The following is a 25,953-nucleotide window of genomic DNA, read 5'->3' as shown; positions in this document are numbered from 1 at the left end:
GAGGACTTATCAATGTTAGGACCTCTCTCAAGCAAAATGTGTGTGCATTTAGACTGGGTTAATGCTCTAGTGATTACTTATGTAACATTATATATTTCCCCCATCAAAATATAATTTGAGTGTTCTTAGATTTTCCAGACCTATGAGATCACTCTTTTATTTAGTATCTTAATACTAAATACTTCATAAAGGAAATCTAGTCCCCTTCTGAAAACATCTGAGTGTTTGCTGTAAATGCTTCTGAGTTTTTGTTGTCATATGTCACCTCTGGGTCCAGCTGCATGCAGCTCCAGAACCAGCTTTGGGGAATGGTTGACACGCTTAGTAAGGACCTGAGGATAGCTTGAGGTAATTTAAGAAGGCATAAAAAGGAAAAACTAATAGTTGGGCATCAGACACAACTCTTCCTCAAATTTCTTATTGGATACTTTACCTGATATATGGCCATCTTGTTGAGTAAACAGAATAAATGGATGAATGAAAGAATAAATCTATAGATTTATTCTTTAGATATAAATGAACTGGGTAGTTCCAACAAACCCTTACACAAGACTGTAAGGTCCTTAAGGGCAAAGATATTTTCTACATTCTTCACCACTCTATACCCATAAACTGATGCTCAAAAACTATTTGTTAAATATATTAATAGAATAAATCCACGAACCCACATACATTGGTACACTAAAGAGAAGATTAGCTCCTCTTTTTTAAACTTCTTCCTTTGAAACCAGGCTAGAAGCCCTTAAAAGAATATTTCCAAATATAAGAGCATTATTCCTCCCAAAGAGAATTCTGCCATCACCTCTTTAATGCTGTTTATAGAATACCACTCTTTCCCACTTATCACATTTCTAGTTATTCTATCTTTTCCATAGACTATAAGCTTATAAACTTGATGAGGGTAGGAACCACTTTTATCTGTATACCATTGTATTTCCAGGTTTTAGATGGAGATGATAAATATTTGTTGAGGGAGACTTATTGCATCAATGAATGGTTGATTAAATCAACCAGTTGATCCATCCATGAACCATGGGTTGGCTTAGATTGTAAACATCTTGCAAAGGCTTATTCCATTTTGTATTCCTGACCTATACCATAGAATCTGGCACAGAGTAGGTGTTCGATAGATGCTTGTTGAATGAAATAAACACATGCATAAATGGCAGTCTTGGATAAGTAGTGTGATTCGATAATTTATTGTCCAACTTGGGACTCTTTGTTCCTGAAGGCAGGCACCATTTGTAATTATGCCAGGATATCAGGCATAGACCAGAACTGCCCAGACGCACTGGGAAATTTGGTCACCCTATGGATCAAGATGATACCAACAAAGTAGATTTTTGTTTAGGGAAAATAAAAGCCAATTCATTGCAGTGCAGTTCCCCTGAACATTTTTTTAAATACCACCCCATGCCATAAATTAACTCTAAATAATTAAGCTACACATATTATTTACTTTGGAAGTCCCAAGATCCTTCCTATCTCCAAGAGGTCCTAAAAACTGGAGGGCAGGCTCAAAACACCCCAGAGAGCAATTGGGCATTTGCCTGCCGGCCGGAGGGGTAAATTGTTATAACGATTTGCATTTTTGCTTTTTTAACCTATGGAAAGAGAATAAACATTCCCCTGGGAATACTGCTCTCCTAACCCTCTTGCTTACCGCAAATGTTCCCAGCCTGCTTTGGTCTGAAGTTTCTTCCTAAGGCGTCTCTGGATCGTAGTGCAGCCTTCACCTCTATCCACTTTAGGATTAGATCCATTTATGTAGCTCAGACTAGAACTAGCTGGTCTCCAGAGCCCATGGTGTTGAGAATGAACTGGGGCTACAATTGCATTCTGGTTTATGGGCTTCATCTCCCGTTTGTGGATTGCAGAATCCTCTGATCAAACTAACTTTCAGGCAGCATGGAAGAGTGACTTTAGAGTTAGAAGAAAAGCCTGTGGGCTAAAGTCATACTCTGCTCTTCAGATGTCTGTGTGAACCTAAGGAATTCATGTAACCTTTCTGAGCCCCTTTTTACTCCTATGAAAAGAAGTTATGTTGTGAAGGTTACAATATTAAGGGAACCTTAATGTGAAGGTGCTTTATAAACTGTAAGGGACAGTACAGAAACTGTGAAGGCCTAAACAGATGAACAGATAAACATCTGGTAGCTGCTCTGGACATCATCAGTGGTAACATCAGGATGCTGCCAGGTTCTACACTACTGTTTGTCCTTCTCTTTAGAAAACAGTTAATAATGTCAGTGAAGTCCAATAAGTTAATTTTGCCTATTTTTTAACTTGACATTAATGAAATTATATTGTACATATTCTTGGATTTTATTTCTTCTTACCGTAATATTCCTGTAATTTAATTATATTTCGTATTGCTCTGTATGGCCAAAATTCACCCATCTTCAATGCTATTAAGTATTTCATGGCTTTGTTTTCTTTTTTGTAATTGTTATTACACACAATAGTCCTATGAACATTCTTTAACTTGTGTCCTTGTGTGAAAGTGCAAGAATTTAAGGGAAAATTTTGAGTTATAAATAATTCACATCTTTAGTTTTACTAAGTTATGTCTAATTATTTTCTTCAATGGGTAAAATACATTGAAATACCACTAGGAGCATGTGAATTTTCTAATTCCTACATATCCTAGCCAACACTTGATATTGTTCAGCTTTTAAATATTTGCTAATCTGGTGGTTATAAATGGTACTGTATTATGGTTTCAGTTTATATTTTCCTGATTACAAAGAGGGTAATTATTACTTAATACATTTATCCACTATTTGGATTCCCTACTCTGAAGTACCTAGTCACTTCTTCTGCCTATTTGTCTACTTGATTGTCTTTTTCTTATTGATTTGTTGGTATTCTTTATATTTTTGGGGCACTAATGAATTGTTAGTTATATGTATGGCAAATATCTTCTCTCAACTTGTGGTTTGAGTTTCAGCACATTTTTAAAAAATTTTTATGTTGGAAGAATTTTTTTTTTTCCCCCCGTGTGATCAAATTTAACTATTTCTTTTAATTGTCAACCCATTTGTGTCATATTTAAGAAAACATATACTATCTTGGCTCATAAAATATTCTCCTGTATTGTCCTCTAAAAGTTGTAGAATTTTGCCTTTTGCATTTAAGTCTTAAATCTACTTGGAATTAATTTTGGTATATGATATGAGATGGGACAAATTTAATTTAATTTTTTCCTATGGATAACTAGTCCAAATGCCTGTTTTATGGAAAGGCCATTCTTTTCTATAGATTTTCAGTGCAGGCTCAGATTTCCATGTATCTGTGGGTCTGTATTTCCAAGTAGCATTTTAAAAAGAGAAACTGAATCATCCTCATTGAAGCTCTCATTTACTGAGAGCTTAGTTTGGGCTAGGAACTCTGCTAAAAGCTGTTTATATGCATTGTTTTATTTGCCCTTCAAATAATCCTGTTGAGACTGGTGGGCACTATTCATTTTATCCCCATTTTACTGATGAGTAAACTGAATATCATACATGAATTATATAAATTAAGTAATCAGCTTTTCCTACTAAGGAGTAGAGACTAGCAATGAACTCTATATTAAAGACATGTTTATTTTGCAAGGCACCATTTTGGTTTGAGAAACCAGAATGTATCCTTAAAACCCAGAGTTTTCATTAGTTATCTATTGAGAACCTACTGTATAGTGCAGGGAACTCTACTCAGTGCTCTGTGGTGACCTAAATGAGAAGGAAATCCAAAAAAGAGGGGATATACGTATACATATATGATTCACTTTGCTGTACAGTATAAACTAACACAATATTGTAAAACAACTATACTCCAAGAAAAAAAAAAAAAACCCTGAGTTTTTAAAATGCCTTTTTGAAGCTTTAAATTTTATTTCAAATACAGTTGGGAAAATGATTATAAGCACACTTCCTGCTCACCTCTGCTCCTGCCATGCCATCTCAAAAAGCTTTTTATGGAGTATTTTGCCAGAATCTACTCCTTTTATAAGGGTTAATGCATTCATTCAACTGTGCAAACAGACCGTTCTCTGATGTAAATTCATGTAAGGAATGAAGCAAAACTATTTATTACTAATCACAGTTACATTAAATGAATGTGCTTCTTAATGCCTGCAATTGGGTGATCCAGTCAGCTTTATAGGGCTTTACTATTATTTTTAACATAGGTGATGATTAAAAATGTATTTAATGTATTCATTTCAACCTAATGCTGGTATATTCAATGTAACATATGTCTAAAAACCCCACTGGACACAAGAATTCCTTTATTATAGAAATTCCACCTGTAGAGGAAATGCCTGATCTCTAGGATTGTTTTCTATTTATAGAGGTCTCATCTGTTTATGAAATGACTAAAGTGCGCCCTATAAATAAAATCTGAATGTTTGTATACTTTTGTGTTCACACACACACACACACACACACACACACACAGAATTCCTGCCTCTGGTTCAGTTATTACGGCTAAGTAACATTTTTTGTACCTTTTATACACCTTACCCCACCCACAAAACACGTAGAATAAAATAAAATCTTTATTGGCCATTAAATTGGAGATTTGTAATATATGTATAACCTTCCTTTTCAGGAAGGTCAGTTGAATTTTGGGAGAGAGCAAATTCCAGAAGACCAAAACTTAGAGAAAAATTTCCTGTTTTTGGTATGTTTTTCCTGTTAGATCTTAGTTTGCTGCAGTTTTTTTCTATATTTTTCATTCTGGCATTTTTTAAATGGGGAGAATCATACAGTCATAACATGTCAGAACTGAATGAGACCTTAGAAATCTTCTCATTCAGAGATCCTCAAAGTATAATTCATGGATCCACAAGACCTTTACAAGGGGTCCACAAGGTAAAAATTATTTCGTAATAATACCAAGACGCTACCTGCATCTTCACTCTCACTAGTGTAAAGTGAGTTTCCCAGAGACTACGTGGCATGTGTTATCACAACAGATGGAATGTAGACATAGACAAGAGAATCCAGCTGTCTCCCACTTACTAAACATGAAGAAGATTTGCAGCAATGTAGGAGAGCTGCTCTTATAATTGTTTTCTGTTTTGGAAAATCTAGTTATTTTTCAATAATATGTTTTTATGTTAACCTGCATTGGGTTTATTAATGTTACCCTTGAATTAATAAATAGTTTAAAATTTTCTCAGTTTTAATTACCAACATAGTAAAATAGATTGAAATAACCCACAAAACAAAAGCTCTTTTGGGTCCTTAATAATTTTTAAGAGTGTAATGGGATCCTGAGACAAAAAAAAAAAGGGAGAAACTTTCATCTACTTTAGCTTAATGCCATCATTTTGCAGTAAAGAAATGGAAACCTAGACTTCCTCAAGTATGTAGTTGTTGCATTTAAATCAGCATTTTTTCTCGTCTGTCTTTTGACATTGCTAATCATTTCTCTTACAGATATGTATCTATGGCGCTGCCGTATGTACTTCTGGTCTGGGGCACAATCATAGCTTCACAGAAAGTATTCAGATATACTCATTGAATCAATGGTTATTATGAATTTTTAGAAATCCTTCTAGTATGTTCTTTAAGGGGTATAGGTAGGAGGTTCCTGCCCAGAGCACTTGGTGTTGATGTTTTAGCATTTCCACAGAAAGATTAAGAGTAAGTTAGTAATCTGCAATCCTACTACCCAGGCATAATCACTGTGAACATTTTTGAGTAATTCTTATTCTTTTAGGTGTGGTTTTGAGAATTTGAGTACTACCCTATATTTTAATGAGTTTTAATCATAATTAACTAGCCATAGATAATATATATGGTGGTTTATTCGTGACAGCACTTTCAAAGTTACTTTGAAATCTTGACACACGCAAACGGCCATTATGTGGAGCTGAGTGACTCTGCTTTGGGGTGGGAAAGGTGGGAAGACTTTGTGTTAAATGATTCTCCCAGCAAAGTATCTCAAACATGTAAACAGTTTGGCCATTGTTAACAGTGCCAAGACACAATAGCTTTTGTTATTGTTTTAAGTTATCATACATAAAAGCAGGAGAATATGAATGTGAAGTGAAGGATATAAATCACAATACAGTTTTTTAGCTAGTGAATTAGTTAGTTAAAGAAGGCAGGGGCAAGATTTTCCCCAGTCTTCAGAATCCATATGATGATTCACTTGGAATTTAGAATTTGAGGTCTAAATTGAATAAGTGATTGATCTCACTTATAATTAAAGAAATACAAATGAAAATACAACATAAATAATGCAGGATCTTAGCTTTCAGGGTAGCAAGGATTAAAAGATCGCATAATAGTGTTGCTAAGAAATGTAAATAAAAATAACCATTTAGAAAAGGCAATATGATGATGTCTAGCAAAATTAAAAGGCATATATCCATTTACTTAACAAATTCCCTCTGTACCGAAACATCTATGTAAGTTTGCAAAATACACGTACAAGGATGATATATCATTGTTTGTAATAGCAAAAATTAAATGATGGAAATATGCATCAATGGGGACCATTTTTTAGTAAGCTCTGATATATTCAGGCAACCAAATCTAATGAAATCATTAAAAGGACTGAGGTAGAGATATAGGCACTGATCTCCAAGATATCTTGCTAAGATATAGCATGCTTCCATTTGTGTAATGGTGCAGGGTATATGTATAAATTGCATATATCTCTGTGTATGAATATAAAATTTCTGGGAGAATAAATAAGAAATTGTTTGCAGTAGTTACATCTGAAGGGTGGACTGTAGGTTGGGGTCAGGGAAGAAGGTAAAAGAGACTTTTGCTTTTTGATAGATTATGTTCAAGTGTTACTTCTATAATTTAAAAAATTTTTTAAATTAATTAAAAATTAATTTAAAATTAATTATTAATAATTATTTAAAATTATTTAAAAATTATTTTAAAATATTTTAAAAATTAAAAATTAATTTAAAAATTTTAATAAAAAGCCTTAAAATTCTTATCTTTTTTGATCCAGCAATACAAATTTAGGGAATTAATCTTATAGAAATAATTATGTATGTATGCAGAGCCCTGGTCCTAAGATGGTCTTTTGGCATTGTTGATAAATAAAGGATTAGAAGTAATATAAGTGACCAGTCACAGAAAATGGGTTACATGAATTATAGTGTGTTATTAAAAATGATATTGTGAGAGAATATTTATACTGTATTGTTAGATGGTGCCCCTTAAAGTATGTGCAGTGTAACTCAGATATCTGGGATGAGATGTATCAAAACATGACTAGTGGTGGACTAATGAGTGATTTTTATTTTCTTTTTTAAAAAAAAAAAAATCTGTATTTCCTAAGTGCTTTAAAAAAAAACACAACCCAGGTCATTTTAAGAAAATAAAAATAAAGGCTAAGACATTTAGATATTCCTGCTAAGAGTAAATTAATCTCCTCTTAGCATTGTTAGAACATCTGATTCCATATTTTCATAACCCAACTATTTTCTTAGTTTAGTAATGCTACTTACTGCTTGGCTTACATGCAGTGGAATTCCCATATAACTGATGCATTCATAAGGCCTGTCTATTCAGCAGTCAGTTCCTTTCATAGAAGTATGTTGGAGCTTGTGTGGCGAAATATTTGGGGGACAGTATTTTCCTGTTGTACCTGTATTTGTGTACCTAAGCTATATTAAATGAGCAATGAGATTCGATATGGTTTGTCAATATTCTGTTGATGATACTCTGGCATTTTATAAATAGGTTTTATTTTTTTGGGTTCGATAGAAAAACTATGAAGCACTGTCATTTACTTTGTGAAAACTCAGATACTAGGTGGTAAAACCTTAATCGCACAGTTATAAAAACTGTACATTATGACTTTCTGAGTCTCCCTGACCACAGAGCATTGCCAATGCATGAGCTGCTCTCCACTTGGCTGAACTGAACTGTATCATTTTAAGGCATCTGCCAACCCAACCCACCACTGATAAAGATACATTTAGAAGGGCACCTAAATATTAGAAAGTCTTTGTAGTAGAAGAAATGAATAGAATTTATTCTCTCAAATAATCTTTTAAAATACGTACAACTTTGCTTCAACCTTAGCTCCTCCCTCCCAACTTCATAAGGTGCTTTATTTAAACAAATTTAAGCTCAGAGAATAATTTGGCATTACTCTGCCCACATGTGCATACTCTATCACTCAATATTCTGTGATAAGAAGATCATTTCTATTGCAGAATCTCTGGTGGCCATCCTGTCAGTTCTCTGAGAATGATATTTGCCTTCTGAGCTACAGCTTTTGCACAGAAATATGAGGTGTGGGCTACATGTTTCATATCAATTGAAATCCAATATTCTCCACTTACCGTTACTTTCCACTAAGTAAATTGATAATCATACTCAAAGACAATGCAGTTTTACAGTCCTATTTGAACACCCTACCTGCATATTAGCTTAACACCTAGTTCATCACTTATACCACACAGGCATTCAAGGTGGTAAGGACAACTTTTCAGATACTGTCATTTCTATATTATATTATGAAGCATATGCATATATGGCTTTATTTATATTTACACATACAGGCAACAGGTATTTCACACATAGAATTTAAAAGTGAGTACAGGTGGAAATACAAGCCCACTTTCCCAAATAACATTTAGCTGAGATTGCCTATTTATGCAATCCTTACCATTTAATATAGGGTTCACATTCCCATAGGATGCAATTTTGGAACTTAGGAGTTTGGCTACTATTCTCATCTAAAAATATCTCAGATGAACAGCTTCAAATACCAACAGTGTTGTTAGTAGTAATTTGAATGCTTTAGTACAGAAACTATCTGTTCCTGCATTTAATCATTGTCTCCCCCGGCACACAGGAGCCCTGCATCGTTACTTGGTTACCCCAAGCAGTGCAGCACTGAGCTTGACAGTTTCCATATGGCGCGTCACACTGGGGGAAATGTGGGAGTGAGGAATGCTGAGAGCGCACTTTCTTTCTTCCAAAATGAGATAGGAAGTGCTGCTGGCAGCTGTCTATCCACGGAACATCTAAGCAGGTTAGAACTTCATCCTCACACTGTTAAATGCCAGGTGGTGGCGCTTGCTTGTTTGTTTGCTTATGTTTTGTGTTGAGAGAAACCCAGCAGAAACAAGTCCATGTCAATTCTCACGGGATGAGGCAGTAAACTGACCTCGCCATTCAGATGTCTGCCTCCAATATTTGCCTGTTTGCAGTGAACATGGTTTGGGGCTTGAAAGATGGATCCTTTCCTCCAGTGTTTTACTTCTTTTGGGAGCTGACAGATCCCTAGAGATAATTCCTGTTTGGGGGGCAATTGTTTAAGCCTGGAACCTCCACTTTGACTGCTTTGTTCTTTTAGATATAGACAGTCAAGTTTAGGAGGTGCTAGAATGATAATCGGAAGTGGGAGAGATAAGAATTTTATTCTTTTGCTGAATCCTTAAACATTTTAATGCCTCTTACCCTGGACGATGTCGTAGTAGCCTCCAGTGAGAACCCTCAGTATTGGTTCTGATTTACTCAGATCAAAACTATGCTAAACCAAACCAAACCCACACAAAATGTAGAGAAACCAGGTCAGTATTTTTGCACATTTTTGCCTTCATACTCTGTAAGTTATGTTTGTTTTAGAGAAGCAACAAGAAAGTGATATACATAAAGGATATAGGACTTTTATATTTTTAATTTGCCTGCAAGAAATGGATCATTCACTTTCCTATAAGGTGAACTAGAAAATGTATCCTCTCAAGATCTTTACAAATCAGAGTTCAGATGTACCCATGGAATCTCAATTTGCATTTTTAATGGGAATTTTTTACAGCTTCTTAAATATGCCAGTATTCCATATGCTTGGGGGGAATTCTGTGGTTAAGAAAGAAGAGCAAAAATCAGACAGTTTTATGCTGACACTGAAGCTTTTTCACATGAAAAAATAAAACAAAACAACCAAGCAAACCTCTGCACTGTTGATAGACAAATGCAATTTTTTTTCCACAAGAAACTTTAAAAAAATAATTTACACATTTCTACAGAAACTTGAGCCCCTATGGCTCTTTTGGATCCACGGCAGAATTGTGGTATGGTGTCTGCCCAGCAGTACGGGTGGGCTGCAGGGGCTGCGGGGAGAGGAAGGCCTGGGGCCTGGAGGCAGGCCTCTCAGTAGAAGGTGGGAGGCGCCGCAGCTGGGGGGCGTGGGCAGCAGGGGAGGGGGTAAGATGACAGACAATAGGGGCAGTTTGGGTGGCACCACAGGAGATCAGGTAAGGCGTCATGGACGTGTCCTGAAAAGTGGACAGAAGCCTGAAATCAGTACTGTTGACAAAATCAGCAAAGCAAACAGCAGCATCAAGAGCAAGGGATGAGCGTCTAGCAATGGCTTCCCATTGCCCATGGGGAAAAAAATCCAGAGTCTTTGCCAGGCCTGCGAAGCCCTACAAAATCCGGCTCTCACTTTCCCCTCAAGCCCCATCTTCCTCTCCACTCCCCTGTAGCTTGCTGTGCTCCAGCACATTCACCTGCCTGTGGTTCTTCCAGCATTTCAAGCTTTTTCCCTACTCAGCGCCTCTCCACATGCTGTTTCCTCTGCCTGCAATCCTGTTTGCCCCCATACTTCCCACCCACTGTCCTCAGCTTGGCTGACTCCTGTTTCTTCAAGTTTCTGCTTCAGTGTAACCTCCTTCAGAGAGGTCTTTCCTGACTTTCTAACTTATAGGACCCTTGCCCAGTTACACCATGTCACAGTCATCTGGAGCCCTCTACCTGTCACCTGTGTGACCGAGGTCCTACCATCCTCCCCAACATAAATGGCTACCTGAGACCCAGAGAGGTCGGGTAAGTTGCCCAAACTATCAACACATACTAGCAAAGGGTGTATCAGCCAGGATCCCAGCAAGGGAGAGACAGTACACTTGGATCTGCCTGATTTAAGGAGCCCTTAAACTTAAAGATCCAGGAAATAGATAGGGCTGTGTGGAAAGGGTCATCTGTAAAAGACTGAGACAAAGGTGAGGAATGTAGCAGAGAGCGAGGCGGGAGTGGAGGAAACCATACCACACTCTCCTTTCTCCCTCATCTCCTGCTAATGCTCCCTGCTGGGAAGCAGGAAGGCAAGGGGGCCAGTGATGTGATCTGCATAGATCAGCCCCTAGGGACACAGAACAGGATAAGAAAGGTCCATGTGGAGGCAAGCAGCAATGGAACAGGGATTTGAACTTAATCTGGTTCTGTAACAGATGCTCTTAACAATGACGCACGTTTCTCTCTCTGGTACAAAGTGCTTAATCAGGGCTGGTCCTGATGTAACGAAGACCTGAAAGATCAGCGAGGGGTTACTGTTTTTCCTGCACTCATTGAAAAGCAGAGTAGGTGGGTGTTGCTGAACATCTTTCTCTATAGGGGAGAGCTAAGGACCATTTATTAATTAACTTAGTGCTTTTCAGAGGTGGAGGAGAGGTCTCCTTTTTATTTTGCTACCTCTTGTAGTTAATTATGGTTCTTAGAATAGTCTGAGTCTTGCAGCTGCTGGAGATGACTCTCCAGGTAATTTCAGCATCACACTCTGGGGCCAGCCTGTGTTTGATTCTGCTGCCTCACCACGTTCTGTCCAATCCCCGCAGAACAGGAAGGACATTCATTTAGGAGACCTCATTCCATTCTCCCAACAGAGCCCCAGTGAGACAAAGTGCCCAGCTCACTCCTAGAAAGTCTTTTTCTTCTTTCCAAAGGGAGCTTCAGGAACATATGGGAAAAGAGGCAGCCTAAACATTTGCATATATCTGTGCTCCAAGGCTGATTCACATAGAGAATCAACAACCTGCATAAATTTAGCCTACGAGGGCAGCTGTGATAGTTGTGGGAATGAACGGTGACCGATTTCAATTATGCAATTATTTACCAAGTGCTTACCAGGGGACAAACACTTGGGGCTACTATGATGAACAAAACAGACATGGTGTCATCGTACTTTCAGAATTTCACTTTTAAAAATACAAATTGCCAGTTGAGATTGAAGGATGTGTCTTTCCCTCCCTTAGGGAATATAAGAGAGGCCAAAGAATAGAGCTTAAAAAATCATAGATGTGAGAGACATAAAAAACCATTCTGCATAATAGCCTTTTAAAAAACCATTACATAAAACCTGATGGTAAGATATGCATATATTCCATATGGCATGTGTGCATTATGTTTTTTATCATACAACTTGAATGTACACTTAGCTGCATCCCATCTTAATGAGAGGGATTTCTTGCTTTCTTTGTACTCATAGAATTCCCTCAGGTTTAGCTAAGAGAGCTAATAATAGCAACAGTAATAGTAAGTCACCCCATTAAGGACAATCACTTTTTGCTGAGTTTCACATCATTCTCACTACTTAGCAGTGGCTCTTGGAATTTACTCAAGTCCTCCCAGTTTTCCAGAAAATGAAAAGGAAGCTTCTGTAGAAACACAAAACTTTGAAGATTCTCTAGGAATGACCACAAATCTCAACGTGGCTCTGTGGCCAAATGCCAATATCATCTAGACAATCTAATAAACAGCTATGGAGTGCTTACTATCTGTAAGGCAGGGAACCAGGAAAAAACATGTGGTTAAGAGTGCAGGCTCTGAAATCAGATGTGTCAAAACCTTAAGGAGGTTATTTGATCTCCGAAGTCTCAGTTTCCTTCTCTTTAAATGGAGATAATAAGAACATCTCCTTCAAAATTTAGTTGTGAGGATGAAATGACATACCTAGTATGGCGCCTGGCACAGGTGAGCACTCAGTAGACATCACCTAATCCGACCAGTATTCTCATCATTACTTTTGTTATATCTGATTCCCTCTTCTTAAATAAGTAGGGCTCCAGGATATTGGGGATTTCCTGCCCGAGGGCTGCTTTGTCAGATGCCATCAACAGAGACAAATTTTATATCAGCAGTGGTTTCAAGGGGGAAAGCATAAAGGAACAATCCAGAGGGCAGCCAATGGAGAAATAAAACAGCTAAGATCAAGTGTTCAGAGGAGAAGTTAGAGACTGAGTCCAGAGAAATTACCTAAGACAGTGTAGCTGTATCAGTTTTGATTCATTACTAACATCCTAGGACATGGATGGGCAAGAAGCCAATAGAAGCAAGCATGACCTGCCCTGGGCCTTAGTAATGGTCAAGAATCTTAAATGCCACGTCACAGACAGGACACAGGTGCTGCTCGCTGGTGGTCTGGGGAATCTGGGTTTAGTGGGGCTGATACGAGGGAGACAAAGAACATAACTGTCCAAGAGTGAATGTGTCTGGACTCACATGTTAGAGACTAAATTTGCTTTCTGGGAAACAGGGTCTAAAAGAGAGAGCTGAATGGAACATGAGACGGAGTGAAGTTGAGGAGGAGTGAAGCGCACAGGATCTAGGATTGGCCCATGAACTGCGGGGGGATGCCTGGCACTCTCTCTGGATTCCAGCTTCAAGCGGTTTGAGGTAAAGATGCGACTCCAGCTGGAACAGCGGATGTTAGAGAGTGATGAGAGAGGCTCTAGGGCAGGTAGGGGGAAGAGTATGAAGCCTACTCTAGACATTCCAAGGGGGTTCAGTCTGAGCCTGTGGACAATGGAGAGTCATAAAATTCCTTTCTTATTTTCTCTTGCTTTTTAAACAAGCAGGTGGCGTGATGAGATTTCTGTTTTAGGAAGGCCACAGTCCTCTTATACCCACAGTCCTAATTGCCTCTTCCTCCTCACTCCCACGCAGCTTGGCTCTTGCCACATCATGATTTATGTTATAGTTATTTTTTTCCATGACTGTCTTCCTCCCAGTTGTGAAATTCCTTGAAGGAAGACCTGTGTCTTAGACTTTGATCCCTTCAAAAATAAAAAGGGACAAGGACACAAAGATAAAGTGCAGATTTGGATGACATCCCATGAGAAGTTTTTTTCCAGAAACTCCTGAAGGGCTTGGGCTTGGGGCTCAGGTAAGTTACCACCCTCCTGCACTAGAATTGGGCCCTGGGAACGGGCAAGCTGTAATTGGGCCTGCAGCGCTGGAAGCTTCCTGAGAGTCCTTTTTCTCTTTTTCATGTCTTCCCAGTCTTACCATATGCTCAGCACACAGCCCTCAACACGTGTTTAATAGGTGAAAGGCTGGTACCTCTTCTTTGAAGGATGGCCATAGATGGGGACTTCAGAGTGGTGCTTTCCCCAGTGTTATGGTATCCTTGGTGGTGTGCTGCTTTGGCAATGTGGCAGCCCTCCTGGTCTCCTGGGAGATGCTTGGAGTAAAACCACTTCCCATTGTACTGCCCGGAGCTGAGGAGCAAACCCTGGCCATCAAGTGTGGCTGGTGGAGGGCAGCAGCAGGCAGCAGAGCCAGGTCAAGCTTCTCAAGGGAACTTCCATCTAGAGTCCATTGAACCACCTGATGTCTCTGGGCAGGGAAACTGAGAGTGCAGAGGTGACAGGGAAGGGCTCATAAACAACCAAGAGGAAGAGTCAGTAGCACCTTGGGAGCAAGGTTGGGCTGTAGAGAAACTAAGAAGCTGCCCCTTGAAAGCCTTGAGCTAGGCTGAGGACTACCAATGGGAAACGAAAAGCCTAAGCTGAGCACATGGAGGAAGGCCAGCTAGCACCATTGTACAATCCCTTTGTGTTCTGCAGACCACCAGAGTCCTTGGTGAGCTGGATGAGATACTTTTTCCAGAGGACCTCAAAGAGAACCACAGATGACCTCTAGGCCCTTTACTTCCTTGGAGAATGCAGTGGCTCTGGAAAAATTCCCTCCCTATACTCTTTTCCACATCCCTCCCACCTAAACCACTCATTTCTGTCTCATGTGTTTGTTCTTTAGCTGGCTGAGGAGGCTGGTCCTACACTGAAGGAAAAACCTGGGTTTTCCTTGGCATCTCTACAGCCTCACTAGGCGCAGTCTACCTCAGTTTACTGCCATGACTAGCAGAATTTAGGAGATGTTCTTCCCTTCTTTTAGCCTGTGCTTTACTGAGTTTCTGCTTACTGGCTAGGCAAGATCTCTGGGTTCTTTCTGGTGGCTGATTTACCCACATTTTCACACCTAAAGTAGTGTTCCAGCCTCCTCCTACTATGGCTTCCCAGGAGAAAAAATGTCTTTACACACGCAAGAATAAAAATAATCATCCACAAAGTGTGAGAAAAGAGATACGGAATGAAGTGTACTCACTCTCTCGAAATTCCTCTTTTCCTTTTTTTTTCTTTTACCCTACCCACCTAACAGCCAATGGAACCAATTGTGAATTCCTCTTGTTAGTTTTGATGGTTAGAATTACTGACTGTAGGCTTTGTGACTTATTTAGAAGAGATAATGTGTGAATGTTCCATTTACTTTTTTCCAAGTTCATTGGCCAATGTATCTTATCAATGTCTTTGTGTTTTTATCATCTAAATTTATTGTTCCTCAAAGAAGCATCATAAATATCCTTATTGGCTAGAACTTCATTGCCTGGTATCTTTCTAAGTGACTTACTCAAGCTCTTCTTTACATAGTCAGTTAACGCGTGCTATTCAGTTAGCAATAGGTGCTACTGAATGAATGGTTGGGTGAGTGCCTATTATATGCTAAGTACCATCCCCTTATTTTATCCTAGGACCATTCTGGTTTTTAAGCTGAACAAAGGAAATAGTTACGGTCATATTCTTCCCTCTTTAAATAGATATGTGTAGGGTCATCACCAAAGGAAAGGATTGAGAATCAGTTAGCTCAGCCACCAGTCTCTCTTGGCTTCAGAATCTCTGTACCTTGGGAAAGAATATGACCCTGTGAGGCCCTTCCTGCTCTCTTAGTTCCAGGATTTAGTGGCTCTTCCCTCTCATCACCACAATCACATCCTTGGCATTGGAGTTACTGGAATTATTCTTGGTGGCTTAGAAGACAGAATCAAAATCCATCAGTGGGTGATTATTGCAGAGAAACAAGTATGGGCTCAAGTTAAATAAGCATTTTCTAACAGTTGAATCTCCCAAAGACAAATGAAGCTGATTCACAAGGGGATGAACACCAGTCACTGGGGTTTTAGGCAGAGGGTGGAAGGCCACTCGTTAACACTGGTTTTCTCTCATGCTCAGATTGTTTATAGCCTTCAGGACACATAATGATCATGGCCTTCTAGAATGGGTTTCTTACAAGTTCCTATTGATGCCTGAGTCTTAGCCAGTGGAATAGTGCAGTGCATCTTAGAAACAGTATCTAGCTTCTTTTTAGCAGACGAATAATAAATTTGCATTCATTGAGTTACTATATACTGTGTCAAGCACTTTTCTTTTTAGTCTTTTCATTCCACAGGTAAGGAAACTGAGACTCAGAGGGTTTAAGTCACTTGATCAAGTTCACATCATAGCAGAGCCCAAATCTGGAGCCAGGTCTGTCTGAAAGTCTGTCTTTTCAATACACCAGGCCATCTTTAATAAAGAATTGAAAGCTACGCTTGCCAAAGCTCTGTCCTTCTGAGTATACCATGCATTTTAGTCACAAGTAACAACATTTACAACAGTAATTTATGATCAAGGAGCAGTTTGTAATTTTTTGTAAGTGACTGCAGGGTAAACATAGCTCAGCTTCATCCTACATTCACCTCACAACATGTATACAGTGGCTTGTTCTCACATTTCATGTCAGCAAGTGCAGTGGATGTGGTGCTCAAGGAAGGTGAAAAATGATTGAATGCCTTAGATTGACAGGAGTCGCAAGATTTTTACAACTGGTTATGCTGTGAGAATTGTGAGTGTGGGCAGGTGAGAACAGTGAATTCTTCCAGAAGGTAGCAACTTTTCCCCTTTCTGTTATACCGGCTGAGTCCATCTCCTCTTTTTTAGATATAGGACATGCACTCAGCTAGCTGCTTGAGGGCTGATCACAAATGTGACCATGACAGTATGGTTGAGTCCATTAATTCGTGGTTTGCAGAACTAAGACCAGAGTCACCCCCAGGAACATGGCTGGAGCATTTCCCAATGCTCTGGAAGGCTGGAGCCATCCAAACAGTCAGCCTTTTGGTATTTATTTCCTTCATATAAAAACAGACATTGAACTAGCTTTGTATTCATTTGTTTTCCAGGTTTGCTCTTACAATTCTCTTTGAATGTGCAGAGAGGGATTTTTCAGAGGTAGCATCTGAACCATAACAAGGAATCTTATCTGGCAGTCTTCCCTGATCTGTCACTGAAAGCTAATCTCACTATAGGAACATTGTCATACATCATAAAGATATATACCCTTTCCAGGCATTTAAAAACTTGTTCATCTTCCCATTGTTGTACAAACACTGCCATTGTCGACAACTGTTGGTTTTCATAATATTACTAGCAAACATTTAATTGTACTTGCTATGTGCCCAGCACTGTTTTAAGAGATTTTTATCTTACAACAACTTTGTGATGATTCTCATCTTACAGAGATAGAAACTACATCCAGCTTTTTTTTTCCTTAATAGACTAGAAAAAAAATAAAAAGTTGAAATAAGAATCCCTGCCAGCTTTAAAGTAGGTATTCAATTTAAAACTAAACAAAACACAATCAGTTTCAAAGATGTGTATTCTAGAAGTTATTTGTAGAGTCATATTTTTTACTGTTCAATCTTGTTTAATAATTTCGGTAGTTAATAAGAGTCAATAGCTCTACTTAATTAAATATATTTGAGACAGTTGGTATCCCTATGAAAAAACAGCCTTTTTGAAAACAGACCCAGGGTAAACTCTGAATTGGAGTTGTTGCCTTTTGTATACTACTTCCATCGCTGCCAACCCCTAAACCGTATTCCTTCTAGTACCTAGTCAGCACCTGGTTACTCTCAGAGACTGCTGGCTTTCAGGTCTGTCCGTAGAAGTTAGGTCAGAATTCTTCTATATCTGTTTCCACAATTGCAAAGTAACATTGAATATAAATGGCTTTATCTTAAGTGCAATGGTTAAGGGCCTCATAATAGCATTCTTTCCCTTAGACCTGAATTTAGTTTCAATACAGTAGATTCACCTGGGCTTATGCCCAATAACTGGTGTTCCTGAAGCTCCTCCAAGACTTTGTTGTGGATGGTTCCCTGTAAGCCAAATCAATGTATCTATATATTTCTAAATCCCTAAATTAGGGGTCCAGACTCTAAAATTGAGACCAAGCATTATAAATCTGAAAGTCCCCCAAATTAGAAATGTTGAATAGCTCTACCTTTAAGTCCATCACAAGGCTTTTGAGACACTAAGAAATAGAACATCTTCACAGTGAGCCCTCCAAATTTTGAAATCAGACAGCTTGGGTGTGGTCCCACCAGTAAGGGCAAATGCGGGTACCATAAATGTAATGTGCCTGGTGACGGCCGGTGCACATGAGGGACGGGGTGGGGTATGAGTGGAGTGAGAGCAAGTAGGTAGTTGGAGGATCATTTCAAGAGAATCACTTAGGGAGGGAGAGGAGGAAGAATTCAATCACATCAGGCAATGTAGGGGATATTGGGCTAGGATGTGGGTGGAGATTAAGGTTGACAGAATTCCTAGAAAGAGTAGTTCAGGGGATCTAGAAAAGAACAGGTACTTTGGGATAGTGGGAAGTTTCTTTGAGAACCTGGGTGCTATGTCTGGAGATACATTAAAGGAAAACCTGGGACCTCTATTATTGAAGGACCAAAAGGTCTGCAGCTCACATGGTACAACCACCAAAACCTCCAGTTGTAGAGAAATTCCAAGGAAGAAAATCCCCACTGGAATCATGATTCACCCCAACCTACCATTATAGCCTTTTGTTTAAATTCTGAGAAGTAGTTTCCTTAAAAGAATGAATGCTATTTTTTTTGTAAGTGAAGAAATCATTTTTCCTTTGAGATGTAATGATGATCTTATTTACTCCTGCCAAATCTTTATATTATTTGAGTCAGTCTGTGGTAGACAGTTTACTGAGTGCCAAATTCAGTTTCCATGGAAAACCCACACTCCCTTCAAAGCAGTGACTGGATAGTTTTTGGCACGCAGTACAGCACAAGTTTAATGTGACGGGAGGGTGGCATTTTTTTCATGTTGACGTGCCCAAGTTAATCAGTGCTATCTCTCAAAATATGTAGGTAATTATTCATTTCTTTGCCTGAGCCCATGTAATCTGCAGGGTTGACGCACTTCTTTGATGGGAACTTTGGAAGGAGATGATTTCGTAGTCCTTTGTCTTGTGGTTTAATTTGGGTCTTTCACATGATAACCCCCTGTTATGAGGAACAGAGAAGTTAAATAAGTGACCCATGTTAGCCTGTCAATAGAGGATTCTGAAACACCATCTTTTTCTTCTGACAATATAAGTCCTGTGGTTCTCTCAAGGTTGATACAAAAGTTATCTTCTACCAGAAGCAACACCTGACCAACTATACGTAATAATGTTATGCTCTTATTTTATATTGCCGTTTGAATACTTTTAATCATATTTAGATATCCTATCCTATCATATTAATCCTTCTTATTAGATAGATAGATAGATAGATATGCAATTATACTAATCGTGCTCTAACTACTTCATTGTCTCCCCAGGTAGACTTTGAGCTCTATGAGGTAGAGTCCCTAGTCCTCTAATTCCTTAACCCCCCATGCCCTCTTGCACAGTGCAGAACACACTATAGGGACCCAATAATTCCTTGTTGAAAATATAGAAGACTGACTATACCAAATGTTGGCAAAGGTATGGAGCAACTGTAACTCTCATTCACTACTGGTGAGAATATAAGGTAGTACAACCACTTTAGAAAAGAGTCTGGGAGGTTTTTTTTTTAAGTTAAACATACATCTACCATATGACCTAATCATTCCATTCCTAATTATTTATTCAAGAGAAATGAAAGCATACATCCACACAAAAATTTGTACAAAAATACTCATAGCAGCTTTATTTACAATAGCCCCAAACTGGAAACAACCAAAATGTATGTCCATTAAATGAAAAATGGAATGGAAAAGCAACTTGTGGTATATCCACACAATGGAGTACTACTTAGCAATAAAAAGGAACAAACTATTGATATATACAACATGGCTAAATTTGAAAATAATTATACTGAATGCAAAAAGCCTCACCAAAAAAAGAGTACATACTGTATGATTCCATTTATATAAAATTCTAGGAAGTGCAAAGTAATATATAATGACAACATATCATGTGGTTGCCTGGGGATGGGAGAGCAGGGTGCGGAGATTATAAAGGCAATGAGGAAACTTTTGGGTGTGATGAATATACTCATTATCTTGATTATGGTGATGGTTTAATAGATATATACATATGTCAAAAGTCATCAAATTTACATTCTAAATATGCCTGGTTTATTGTCAGTTATGCCTCAGGAAGCTAAAAAAGTACTGAAATTACCGAAATTATTCTACGTGCATCATTTTCCCTTCAGTATCTCGCTGCTGTGTTTCCATGGCAGGAAGCTTCCTCTTTGAGACCAGCATGCAAGATGACATGAAGCAGATCGGGGCATTTAGGTCAGACAGAGCTGGTGTGATCCAAGATGTGCCTCTTACCAGCTGTATAACCCTGGGCAAGCTACTCAGTGTCCTTAGACCTCATTTTCTTCCTCTTCTAGAAAATGGAACGAATAATATACCAACCTCAGAGGAATGTTATAAAAATTAAATTAGATAAAAGGCCTGGCACTTCATAAATGGTAGCTACTATTTATTATATATTGTTAAGAACCTTTTTTTTTTACAAGACTGGCACACATTTATTGAGACCTTTCTCAGCTTGATTTAATTATTGCTGATGCCTACCAATTACTAAGAATAAAGCAACTGACAAAGAGAGAGCAGATTATGCCTGAAAATATAAATAATACAAAATCACTTCTGGGCACCTATCCACTTAATCCTCCATCATTCGTGCTAAGCTGAATTACCAGCATGTGTGTAAGTGTGTTCAGATGTTCTAAGTAGAGAATAGGATAATACAGAAAATGTGTATCAGGGGCAAAGTAGGAATTGATAAACTGAACAGCATGGAGAGGTACTTGAAAGAGTGTGGGTTTTGGTTTACACAGTCTGACTTTAAATGTGAGCTCAGCCACTTGCTATTTATATGTGAAGCCGTGGATAGGTTATTAAACTTCTGTGATCCTCAGTTTATTTATTTGCAAAATGTAGATAAACAATTCACACATCACGAATTTGTTGTGACAATATTTATACTGATAATAAGAAATAATTTCAGGAATAAATATATGTGTAATGGTCCCTATTCCCCTTCTCATTCTGGATAAGGCCAACTGTGTGTGTACTAATGATAAACAAATGATATAACCTGGCCTTAATGGTACTTTAAAAACAATACCTATTAAAAGTCCTTTGTAAACTCATTCTGGGATAATTGTATATGTGTGTGTGTGTGTGTGTGTGTGTAAATGTGATTACCAGATCGCTTGAATCCTTCCATTAATATTTCTTTTAAGGAGAAAATTTTATTACATTAAAACCTTCTAAGTGCAACTAAAGCAGTATTTTTGGTTCAAAGCAGTGAAGGCAGGTGCCCAAGCCACGCCTCTAATTCCCAAGGCTTGCCTACATTCCTTGGCCCAGGTGTATCTGCATGGCGCCATCAGGTTTAAAGGGACCACCTGAGGAGGAGCAGCCCTCAGAAGCTCAGTTGGGAAGGTGGAAGCAGAAGGAAGGCTGGAGGAGCGGGGATGTGGACTCTTCTCCGGGTGGGAAGCCCTGTGACCTACTCTGTGAGTGTTCTCCCTCAGACGCCAGCGTCTGCTCCCGGGTATGAAAGGTTCATCACCACTTACCTTCTGTTTCTTAGCTCACTTTCCATGGGGTCTTGAAAGTTTGAGAAAGGTACACATTTTAATCTAATTTTGCAAATGGGGAGCCAAGTCCTAGAGAAACAAGTAGTGAAGAACTTTGCTTCGAAAGAAATTTTTAGCCAAGAGATTAAAACTATAGACTCTGTACTCAGATTACCTGGGCTTAACTTTTACCTCTGCTACTTACTAGCTGTGTGATATGGGACAAGTTACTTAACCTCACGTTGTCTTGGTTTCCCTATGTGTAAAATGAATAGTAATAGTACCTACTTCATAGGGTTGTTGATAGAATGAGTCAAAGCAAAGTGCTCAGAACAGTACCTGGCTTATAGGAAGTGCTGCATCGATGTTGATTATTGTTTTTTTGAACCATTGCTTAGTCGGTTTCATAAGAAAAGATTTGGTGTAGTGGGATTGTTCTGGCTTTCCATAACTCTATTCCTCCTAGACTATTTGGCCAGTAACATCTTAAGACACTGCAGCTTTTTAAACAGAGTTTTGAAAACAGAGATAGTTTGGAAACTGAGGGGGCTGTACACAGACAACTCCAGAAAGTCTTAAGAAGAGATTAAGATCAATCAGCACCACTAAATCCCTAGAAATGAGTGGGGCACAGGCCCTAAAGAATGAAAAATGCAATGGGGAATTCTAGTACTTAGATGGCTTTTTTTCACTCTTTTTCCATCAGTCTCTGGAACGTTTTCTTGTCTTGAATGATTAACCAAGGATTATGGTTCGTGTTATTTCACATCTAAGTTTGACCACTGGATAGATTCAATCACGCTACAAAACCATGTAACTGAACTAGTGTTTAGCTGTGGTATAAATCCCTTGGGATCAGGCTTCAGTTAGGAAACTGTTACAGAAAGATAAGCTTGACTAACAGTCTTAGAAATAACAGAAGTGTTCCTTTATTTTCATCTATATGGATTGTCTCCACCAATACCCTTTACTGCACATGGCACCGGTCTCCTTATGTAACACACGCTTTTGAAAACTATCTTATACTTTATACCATTACCTTTAAGAAGTGTAGTGTTTACTGCCAGGTGGAATGGATTTAACTATTTTCCCCTGATTCTGTGTTCATTATAAAGGAACACTTGTGTTAAATCATATAAGCACTATAATAGATAATACGAGAAAGCAGGATAGTTTACAGGTTGAGTTTGGCCTCTAGTATCAAAAGGGACTGAGTTTGAATTCTAACTTTACCATCTAAAAACTTTTGACTTTGGATAAATTATTGAACTTAAGCTTCAATTATTTTATCTGTTTTTTAAAAAGGAATCATATTTGTATCTACTATACATGATATTTACATATTAGCATTAGGCAATCAGGATTAAATAATATGACATATGTGAATGTTTATACTCGTGCCTGGTATAGAGTGAGCAGCAAATAGTAAATCACTGTTATTCAATGTTTTCAGCTTAAATAATAGGAAAGTTTCATGCTCGAAGAAGGATGACTATTTTATGCCTACTATTCTCAAGTTTATCCCTGTAAGGAAGTGAAGGAAACTACAGCAAAGCAAAATCATACTGAAGCCATACAGTAGTATTGTATGGTGGTTATAAACCAGGCTCTGAATTTAGACAAGCTGGGTTCAAGCCCCAGCTCTACCCTTTATTTCTCTGTGGGTTTGGGCAAGCTGCTTAACCTTGCTGAGCTTCATTTTCTCCATCTACAAAACTGGGTCAGTAATATACTACTTTACTGTGTGGCTGTGAGAATTAAGTGAGATGATACATATAAGGCATTTAGAATGTAGAAAACGTTCAAAATATTTGAATTACTAATATTCAAGAATAGTCAAGGAGATTGCGGAGTGTAAACAACATAACTAAAGTCAAGTTTAGGTCTGGAGTTCTAAGAAATGTGCAGTTTTGTTCTACTCTATGAAAATGAGGTTGGTATCCCTTCAGAGTTTCTACTTGTGTCAAGCTCGGTAGACAATATCTCTGTATTAAGCCTTATTGACTATTTATGTACCATAAAGAATATAGAAGTTGAAGAATTAAGGAATTTGATATACTGTTAAAGAGACAAGCCTAAGTCTTAGAAAATAATTTGAAGACAGCATCAGATGATATAATCAAGTGCTAAGTGATATGTTGTGGTCTGTAAGAAGAGGAAAATTGCAAAGAATGACAGGTATCAGAGGAGCTGGGAATAACTTACTCTTATGGTAGAGTTTGGAAGGGAGTAGGAATGGATTCAAGTTCTAGTTCAAGAGAACAGCAAAAGCAAAGGGGAGGTGGTGGGACAGGGCATGGCATTTGTGGAGGGGAGAAGCAGAGGAATGAAAACCCCAGAGGGTGTCTGTGAGCAAATAGTGAGAACTGAGTATGGCACACCAGGTAACAAGACCTCTAAAGAGTCAAGTTTATGGTTTAACTTGCACCCCTCGTTTTATAGATGAGGTGACTGAGGTATAAAGAACTCCAAGTTACACTTACTCGTTGGTATGAGACCCCATCAGCCCTGACTCCTTGGCTAGTGAACTTGCAACTGCATCACTCTGCAGGGTCAGATGACAGAGATCCTTAAAAGGACTGAAAAATTCCCTAGATGCTTCCCACATGGTCACAATTCTAATTTTGTAGATTAATTGATGCCCTTTTTTCTGTCCATTTTTCCTAGAGTGAAAAAAGCAAATATTCATTCACAGGCCACCGAAACGAGGGCTTCATCAGTCTCCACTTGAACACCCACCCTAAATAGGTAATTTGATTATTGAAGCGTTGTCTTAGAACCCAGATCCGATTCCCAGGGCAAAGTGCTTTCCACTGTATCCCACCACTTGTACTAATTTACTATGATTTCAAACCCTTCTCTTAAGGATCTCCTTATTTCGATCCCTGCCAGGCTAAATGACTCAGGTTTTTGTTTTTGTTTTTTTCCTCTACAGAGTGTGTTTCATTTTCTCACTTTTACCAGCCCCCTTAAGATCAATGAAATGTTATCATCTACCTAAATGGAGCCTCTAGGATTGCTCTGCCTGTCGCTCCCTGAGATCTGCTGATCTGGAGTCTATATTCTGTCATTGTGCTCCTGAATCATGTAGGTCATTAGAGTAGAGTGATGTTTTCCTCCTCTGAGTCATCTCTGGCTTGAAGGTTGCCGGTCCTATTGCTGCGGGAGCCCTTTCTTGATAAAAGCCGACACATACATCCTTGGGAGATCCCTGTTTGCCATTACATGCTGGTGCAGTTGGTTTTTTTTCTTAACATCTTTATTGGAGTATAATTGCTTTACAATGGTGTGTTAGTCTCTGCCGTATAACAAAGTGAATCAGCTATATGTGTACATATATCCCCATATCCCCTCCCTCTTGCGTCTCCCTCCCACCCTCCCCATCCCACCCCTCTAGGTGGTCACAAAGCACCGAGCTGATCTCCCTGTGCTATGCGGCTGCTTCCCACTAGCTAGCTATTTTACATTTGGTAGTGTATATATGTCCATGCCACTCTCTCACTTCGTCCCAGCTTACCCTTCCCCCTCGCCGTGTCCTCAAGTCCATTCTCTACGTCTGGTGCAGTTGTTTTCACCTTCCCATTCTTCAGTTTTCCCCTCCTGCCACTGTGTGCCCAGCAGGCTGTCAATGAGGAAAGGAGCAGCAGGGGAGTCAAGTCAATCACGTACTTTAACACAGCTGTGGTTTATTTCAGATGGCTGTTCGGGGAAGAGGAGACAGGCCAGAAACTCTACACATAAAATACGAAGTAGATAGTATGTGCTGTGACTGAGGTTGCAGGGATTTAGGGAAGTTTCTCTGCTATTTTTTTAATCAGCTTCAATTCCTCCCCTTCACCTTTGAGTGGGTGTAAATTACTTCAGAGTTCTTTTCCCACCCTCACCTCCTCCTCCTCTTCCCCTTCCCTCTATTTCCTTTCACAGCCCTTAGTGGCAGGTGAATCAGAATTAGTGGGGGAATAATTATGTTCTCTATCACCATTTATCACCAGCCCACTTCCCTTTAAAACCTGAGATGCTGCTTGCAGGTTGCAAAGTACCCAGAGCGCCCCCGAAGAAACATCATGTTTATAGGAACAGCTTTTACTGCCAGCATTAGAGTTGAGAGAATAAGTGCAGGTCTGTTCATCAGATTGGAGATTTGATGTTTGATTAGTTTGATTTAAATCAAACTATCTCACTGGATGAGTTAAAATCTCGGAACAAAAATAGTCTTCTGGGTTCTCCTTTGCTGATCGT

At 38.8% G+C, this 25,953-nt stretch overlaps 1 protein-coding gene across 4 annotated transcripts in view; it reads left to right on the top strand.

The window, feature by feature from the left end:
• The window catches only part of PLPPR1 (phospholipid phosphatase related 1), a 274,835-nt gene that overhangs the window by 70,133 nt on the left and 178,749 nt on the right, over nucleotides 1-25,953 (top strand). Inside the window, exon 1 of one of the 4 annotated variants that reach the window (XM_082468758.1) lies at nucleotides 6,923-24,462. The exons of the other annotated variants lie outside the window; for them this stretch is intronic. The gene's annotated coding sequence lies outside the window, so the exon portion shown is untranslated. Of the gene's footprint in view, nucleotides 1-6,922; nucleotides 24,463-25,953 lie in introns of those variants that run through there. 4 annotated transcript variants of the gene reach the window in all.

Source organism: Balaenoptera physalus, assembly GCF_965194825.1.
Source record: "Balaenoptera physalus genome assembly, chromosome: 7".
Classification (NCBI taxonomy): Eukaryota; Metazoa; Chordata; class Mammalia; order Artiodactyla; family Balaenopteridae; genus Balaenoptera; species Balaenoptera physalus.
The sequence above is the reverse complement of the archived record's forward strand: the minus strand, read 5'-3'. Positions and strand labels throughout refer to the sequence as shown.